This window comes from Erythrolamprus reginae, chromosome 7 (genome assembly GCF_031021105.1).
Source record: "Erythrolamprus reginae isolate rEryReg1 chromosome 7, rEryReg1.hap1, whole genome shotgun sequence".
Taxonomy (NCBI): domain Eukaryota; kingdom Metazoa; phylum Chordata; class Lepidosauria; order Squamata; family Dipsadidae; genus Erythrolamprus; species Erythrolamprus reginae.
The window spans coordinates 8,318,744-8,327,437 of record NC_091956.1 but is presented as its reverse complement, the minus strand read 5'-3'; positions in this window follow the sequence as shown (position 1 = coordinate 8,327,437).

The following is an 8,694-nucleotide window of genomic DNA, read 5'->3' as shown; positions in this document are numbered from 1 at the left end:
GAACAAAAGATGACCTTGAATCTTTGGAAGGAATTTGTGGCGGCTAGTATTTTCCCCTCTCATACAGCCACCTCTTTCCCAATTCTCACAGTATTTATTTATTTATTTTATTTATTTATTTATTAGATTTGCATGCCGCCACTCTCCGAAGACTCGGGGCGGCTAACAACAATATAAAAAGACAATGTAAACAAATCTAATATTAAAAACAATCTTAAAAAACCCCAATTTAAGAGACCAATCATAGAAACAAGCATACCGTGTATAAATTCTATAAGCCTAGGGGGAAGAGAAATTTCAATTCCCCCATGCCTGACGACAGAGGTGGGTTTTAAGGAGCTTGCGAAAGGCAAGGAGGGTGTGGGCAACTCTGATATCTGGGGGGAGCTGGTTCCAGAGGGTCGGGGCCACCACAGAGAAGGCTCTTCTCTTGGGTTCAGCCAAACGACATTGCTTAGTCGACGGGACCCAGAGAAGGCCAACTCTGTGGGACCTAACCGGCCGCTGGGATTCGTGCGGCAGGAGGCGGTCTCGTAGATATTCTAGTCCGGTGCCATGAAGGGCTTTTTAGGTCATAACCAACACTTTGAATTGTGACCGGAAACTGATTGGCAACCAATGCAGACTGCGGAGTGTTGGTGCAACATGGGCATATTCGGGAAAGCCCATGATTGCTCTCGCAGCTGCATTCTGCATGATCTGAAGTTTCCAAACACTCTTCATTTTTCGGCTGTGGCGAGGGGGGCGTTTGCCCAGGTTCGCCTGGTGCACCAGTTGCGGCCCTATTTGGACAGGGAGTCATTGCTCACAGTCACTCATGCCCTCATCACCTCAAGGTTCGACTACTGCAACGCTCTCTACATGGGGCTACCTCTGAAAAGTGTTCGGAAACTTCAGATCATGCAGAACGCGGCCACAAGAGCTATCGTGGGCCTTCCTAGATTCGCCCACGTCTCTGCATCACTCCGTGGCTTGCGTTGGCTGCATTGACCTTTAAAGCCCTACATAGCATTGGACCAGAATACCTCCGGAACCACCTGCTACCACACAAATCCCAGCAACGGATAAGGTCCCACAGAGTTGGCCTTCTCCGGGTCCCGTCGACTAAACAATGTCGTTTGTCGGGCCCCAGGGGAAGAGCCTTCTCTGTGGCGCCCCCGGCCCTCTGGAATCAACTCCCTCCGGAGATTAGAACTATCCCCACCCTCCTTGTCTTTTGTAAATTACTCAAGACCCATCTATACTGCCAGGCATGGGGGAGTTGAGACACCTTTCCCCCAGGCTTTTTATATTTATGTTTGGATATGTATGTGTTGTTTGCTTTTTAAATATGATAGGGTTTTATATGCTTCTTTTTAATATTAGATTTGTTTTCACTAGAATATTGTTTTTATTGTTGTTGTGAGTCGCCCCAAGTCTTCGGAGAGGGGTGGCATACAAATCTAATAAATTGAATTGAATTGAATTCAAAGGTATCCCCATGTAGAGAGCATTACAGTATATTATATTAATTATACGCTAGACTATAATTTGTCTCAAGTATATAAATTAGTAGTACATGCTTTTTTCCATTAACAAAATAATTTCACATAGACTTCAATGATTTATCATGCAGGATATATTGCCCACTCACCCCCCAATTGTAAACTCCAGATTTTATTTATTACAGACTTCAAAATATTTAAGAAAGTAAAAATAATAAACAAATTAACATTATTAAAGCAACTGTAAAGCAAAACTAAACTCCTTATACCTTTATCTTAATGCATATTTTATTGTTGTATATAATTGTAAAATATTATGTTACTGGAAGAGTAGTAGATCCTTGGAACAAACTTCCAGCAGACGTGGTTGGTAAATCCACAGTAACTGAATTTAAACATGCCTGGGATAAACATAGATCCATCCTAAGATAAAATACAGAAAATAGTATAAGAGCAGACTAGATGGATCATGAGGTCTTTTTCTGCCGTCAGTCTTCTATGTTTCTATGTTTCTATATATTGAAATATATTAGATATGTATTGAATTATATATACACACACACACACACACACACACACACATATACACACACACACACACATACACACACACACACACACACACAAGCTACTTAAAACCCACCTCTGCCATCAGGCATGGGGGAATTGAGATTCTCTTTCCCCCTAGGCCTTTACAATTTTATGCATGGTATATCTGTATGTATGTTTGGTTTTTATATTAATGGGTTTTTAATCGTTTTTAGTATTGGATTATTATTGTACACTGTCTTATTATTGCTGTTAGCCGCCCCGAGTCTCTGGAGAGGGGCAGCATACAAATCCAATAAATAAATAAATAAACAAGCAAGCAAGCAGGCAGGCAGGCAGGCAGGCAGGCAGGCAGGCAGGCAGGCAAGCAAGCAAGCAAGCAAGCAAATAAATAAATAAATAAATATCCCTAGTACACAGCTGGAAGGGATCTGATCTGATAGCACCTCTGCTACGTTTCTGCCTTACAAGGCAGAGTCCACAGGATCAAATCCCAGTAAGGAAGGGTGTGGCTAGCTGATGAGGCCAGAACAAGGCCGAAATGGGACCATCCTAGTCTCCCTTAATTTTAAAATTCCAGCTAAAAAAAACATTTGACATATATAATATTATATATATATATATATATATATATATATATATATATATATATATATATATATATATTTCATATTTACAGCAACACGAAGCTTAAAACTTAAAGACAGGCTAGTAAATGTTGCTTTTTCATAGTCCAAAGCTTAAATGGTGGGTTTTTGCCTTTTGTTTCAATCGGAGTAGCCCGGAATAGAACAGTAAGGGGCTACCAAGCCCATAAACCCATTCCACCATAGCTAACCCATCTGGAGGGCATCTGGTTGAAGGAGGCTGATGAATGCTACCCCGAGCTAGGAAAACGGTGCCCGGAATAATTGACCGGGTTTTCTTTTTCCATTCCCCTCCTTCTCCGGTCTCTCAAAAGAACGGCTTCGTTATGACTCAGACACACAAATTCAGACACGAGACACAATTACGACTTTTGGGAATGTCGGCTTCGCAGCAAAGGTAGCCCGCTGAGCTAGGGCAGCAAAGCGACTCCTCCCCGGCCACGTTAAGCACGAGCCCCCTGGCCAGGGGACCCGGCAGTTTTTAATTTCTGCCCGTTGAAATGTATTTATTGTTTGATGGCCTGCTGGATGGTGAGGCCGCGGGGTTGTCAATCACAGTTGTGCCAGATTTTCCAAACACACCCCATCCCAGGTGGAGCCTGTGATAAACAGCCTGGCATCACTTCACATGGAATGACCGATGAAGAATAATATATTTTTAATGGGCAGAATGTTTAATAAACATCTATCCTCCTGTTACTCTAACGTACCCTCTCTTTTTTAAATTAAAAAAAAGAAGGAAAGAGAAGGGAGACGGGGATTGCCTTGAGCCATGTAGCTACCCAGCTGAGGGTTTTACGACACAATTTCCTCTCCATCATTAGAGGTTTATAACTGTCATTCCAGCTGCTCTTGTTGTAAGAGAGTAGCTCTACTTTTTTTTTTTTTTTTAAACACACAGCACGATATGGAAATAAAAAATTGGATTAGTTGCACACGGGGCTTGCCAACCCTAGAGGCTGCAGTACGCTTGGGCATTCTGCCGCACGAATCCCAGCGACCAGTTAGGTCCCACAGAGTTGGCCTTCTCCGGGTCCCGTCGACTAAGCAATGTCGTTTGGCAGGATCCAGGAAAAGAGCCTTCTCTGTGGCGGCCCCGACCCTCTGGAACCAACTCCCCCCAGATATCAGAGTTGCCCCCACCCTCCTTGCCTTTCGCAAGCTCCTTAAAACCCACCTCTGTCGTCAGGCATGGGGGAATTGAATTATTTTCCCTTCCCCCTAGGCTTATAGAATTTATACATGGTATGCTTGTTTGTATGATTGGTCTCTTAAATTGGGGGGGGGGTTATTTTTTAATATTTAGATTATTTTTTAATATTAGATTTTTTTAATATTTAGATTATTTTTTAATATTAGATTTGTTACATTGTTTTCTTATTGTTGTTAGCCGCCCTGAGTCTTCGGAGAGGGGTGGCATACAAATCTAATAAATAAAATAAATAATATAAATAAATGTGTAGAGGGCCTATTTCACATCTCTGCGTTTAAGAAGAGTTCACGTCAAAGAGTTTAAGAAGAGTTCACGTCAAAGCATCGATTTGCAGAGAGCGTTGAGAACTAACCCAACGGGTGTGAAAATGGTCTGTATTTGTCAGAAAAAGCAGCCAACCATGTATTTGAGATCCACGATCCCTCCAACAGGCATCAGATAGAAATAATCATTTGCTTCCGTTACCTTGCAAGTCTTCAGAGAGGGGCGGCATACAAATCTAATAAATTGAATTGAAATTGAATTGGTATATTATAGACTGATGTGATGATGTTAGTGTGTGCTTTCCATATTCCTAAAGACAAGTTCTGAAGCAATTCTCAAAGGTTGCATGAGGAACCGCCTCCTGCCGCACGAATCCCAGCGACCGGTTAGGTCCCACAGAGTCGGCCTTCTTCGGGTCCCGTCAACTAAACAATGTCGTCTGGTGGGACCCAGGGGAAGAGCCTTCTCTGTGGGGGCCCCGACCCTCTGGAACCAGCTCCCCCGTGAGATTAGGATTGCCCCCACCCTCCTTGCCTTTCGTAAACTCCTTAAGACCCACCTCTGCCGTCAGGCATGGGGGAACTAAAACACCTCCCCCTTGCCCATGTTGTGTTGGTGATTGATTGACTGTGTGCCTGTTTTTTATATATATTGGGATTGTTTTAGGAAATTACTAATTTTAAATTGTAATTAGATTGGTGGGCATTGGATTTTTATTATGTACTGTTTTTTATTATTGTTGTGAGCCGCCCCGAGTTTGCGGAGAGGGGCGGCATATAAATCCAATAAATCTAATCTAATCTAATCTAATATCTCAGATGCTGTCTGAGGGAGGGAGAGAGGGAGGGAGAGAAGGAGGGAGGGAGGGAAGGAAGGAAGGAAAAGAGATTGGCGGGAGCTATATGCTGACTATGTAAACTGCTTAGAGATGGCTAAGCAGCATATAAGTCTAAATTCTGTTGCTATTAATGATTAATTACTCTGATATAATTACGGTGTTAGGCAAATTAAGGAAGGAAGAAGGTAGGGAGGAGGGCGAGAGGGAGGGAGGGAAGGAAGGAAGGAAGGAAAAGAGATTGGCAGGAGCAATATGCTGACTATGTAAGCTGCTTAGAGATGGCTAAGTGGCATATAAGTCTACGGAGAGGGGCGACATACAAATCTAATAAATAAATAAGTCTGATTAATTACTCTGATATAATTACGGTGTTAGGCAAATTAAGGAAGGAAGGAAGGAGGGAGGAAAGGAAGGAAGGAGGGAAGGAAGGAAGGAAGGAGGAAGGGAAGGAAGGAAGGAAGGAAATTTCGGTTAACTTTGCTGACACTATTCTTTACAGACTAGGATGTACAGAATAACAGAGCCGGAAGGGACCTTGGAGGTCTTCTAGCCCACCCACCCACTCACCCTGCTCCAACAGGAGAACCTATATTATCTTGAACAAATGTCCATCCAATCTCTTCTTAAAAACCTCTAGTGTTGTAGCCCCCAAAACTTCTGGAGGCAAACTGTTCCACTGGTTAACTGTTCTCACTGTCAGGAAATTAGCCTTAATTCTAGGTGGGATCTGTCCTTGATTAATTTCCATCCATTGCTTCTCACCCTGCCTTCAGGTGCTTTGGAGAACAGATTAAACGCCTCTTCCTTGTGGCAGCCCATCAAATCTTGGAAGACTGCTATTTCTGCTCTAAACCTTGTCCTACAAACTAACATTCTATTTTTGCATCCTATCAAGTGGGTGGAATGTGTAGCATGCTGACATATTCCTGATGCTTGAAAGCAAAAAAAAATCAGTTATTCTATAGCACTTTTTCTAATTATGACACCTGAGTTGAAAACTTAAATCTGCTATCTGAATAGAGAGGAGAGAAGATATACTGATTATGTCTTAATAATAATTTAAGATACAAACACAAACAATATTCCTTCTTCCTATTTTTCCCCACAAAAAACAACCCTGTGAGGTGGATTGGGCTGAGAGATAAGGACTGGCCCAAATTCACAAAGTTGGCTTTCATGCCTCAGGCAGGACTAGAACCATGGGGGGCTACTAACTGAAATGCTAAATTGCACTCACCGCCACGGCCCATATTTATTTATTTATTTATTTGTTTGTTTGTTTGTTTGTTTATTTGTTTATTTGTTTATTTGTTTATTTGTTTATTTATTTATATTTATTATTATTCATTCATTCATTCATTCATTCATTTATTTATTTATTTATTAAATTTGTATGCCGCCCCTCTCCACAGACTCAGGGCGGCTCACAACAATAAGAAACAATGTATCACAACTCTAATATTAAAAATCTCTAAAAAAACCCTTATTTAAAAAGCAAGACATATGCACAAATATACCATGTATAAATTATATAGGCAAGGGGGAGATCTCTCAGTTCCCCCATGCCTGACGGCAGAGGTGGGTTTTTAGAAGTTTACGAAAGGCAAGGAGGATGGGGGCAATCCTAATCTCTGGGGGGAGCTGGTTCCAGAGAGTCGGGGCTGCCACAGAGAAGGCTCTTCCCCTGGGTCCTGCCAGAGGACATTGTTTAGTTGACGGGACCCAGAGAAGGCCAACTGTTGGCGTGATCAGTGCAATTTTGCTTTTGCACCTGTGGAAGTAGCAAAACCACGTATGGAGCCGCAGGTGCGCCCGTGTTTCAGCATGCGCGGAAGCAAAAAAAAACCTCATAGAAACATAGAAACATAGAAGTCTGACGGCAGAAAAAGACCTCATGGTCCATCTAGTCTGCCCTTATACTATTTTCTGTATTTTATCTTAGGATGGATATATGTTTATCCCAAGCATCTTTAAATTCAGTTACTGTGGATTTATCTACCATGTCTGCTGGTAGTTTGTTCCAAGGATCTACAACTCTTTCAGTAAAACGTCCAAAGATATTTCACCAGAAGAGCCCTTCACTCCTCCACTCGAAACAGAAGACCCTACGAAAATAGACTATCTATCCTGCGTCTTGAAAGCTTAGAACTGCAGCGCCTAAAACACGATTTAAGTATCGCCCACAAGATCATATGCTGCAATGTCCTTCCGGTCAACGACTACTTCAGCTTCAACTGCAACAACACAAGAGCACACAACAGATTCAAACTTAATATTAACCGCTCCAAACTTGACTGTAAAAAATATGACTTTAACAATCGAGTTGTCGAAGCGTGGAACTCATTACCGGACTCAATAGTGTCAACTCCCAACCCCCAACACTTCTCCCTTAGACTCTCCACGATTGACCTCTCCAGGTTCCTAAGAGGCCAGTAAGGGGCGTATATAAGTGCACTGATGTGCCTATCGTCCCCTGTCCAATTGTCTTTCCTTAACTCATATATCATATATATTCTCTCCTTATCTATCTATCTATCTATCTATCTATCTATCTATCTATCTATCTATCTATCTATCTATCTATCTATTATATATATATATCATATATATTCTCTCCTTATCTCTTATATCATATATATTCTCTCCCTCTCATCTACTTCTCTTCTTTTTTACTTTCTATCGTTATATATATTACTTAATGCCTATTCTCTTCCATATGTATTGTATATTGGACAAAGAATAAATAAAAAATAAAAAATATTTTCTCATGTTGCTTTTGATCTTTCCCCCAACTAACTTCAGATTGTGTCCCCTTCTTCTTGTGTTCACTTTCCTATTAAAAACACTTCCCTCCTGAACCTTATTTAACCCTTTAACATATTTAAATGTTTTGATCATGTCCCCCCTTTTCCTTCTGTCCTCCAGACTATACAGATGGAGTTCATGAAGTCTTTCCTGATACGTTTTATGCTTAAGACCTTCCATCATTCTTGTAGCCCATCTTTGGACCCATTCAATTTTGTCAATATCTTTTTGTAGGTGAGGTCTCGCCGAGCTTTCGGCACCCGATGAAAAAAAAGGGTCTGCCATCACTGCTCTACCTGATTCGGTTGTCTCAGCTACAATTTTTTCCCAGTTTCAGATTCTGCTGTCAGAATCACCAGCTTCAGCTTGGCGCTTTGCCAGCATTCTGTCGTCCATGGGGAAGGGAGGGGGGAACACATGGGCAATTTGCTGTTTACTTTCACAACGGGAAAATTAGGAGAGAGAAATTGACAGTAGAGGAAGCAACAGAGCAGCTGGGAATCCCAGTTCATACTGGGCCCACCACCTTCAAGGCCGCTTGCCTCGGAGTGTGGAATTTCCTCAGCCCCAACACTTCAGAGTTTCTCATAACATCACGGCAGTGCTGGATTGGCTATGCTCGGACAGACCATGGGAGGAGGGTTAGGAGAAACCAGGGGTTTTCAAAGGCTTGTATGGGCACATGGGAATTTTGGATCCCGCTTGACTTTAGCGCAATCAGCATCTCTTAGTAAAAGTGCCTTTTCATGTCAAATGGAGTTGAGAGTTTTACTCCCCTATGGGATCTGACTGGGGCAGGTCTGACACCTGCATTGTCATTTAATGACTTCTGGTTAGTCAACCTTACACAGGGAGGGAGGGAGGGAAGGAAGGAAGGAAGGAAGGAAAGAAAGA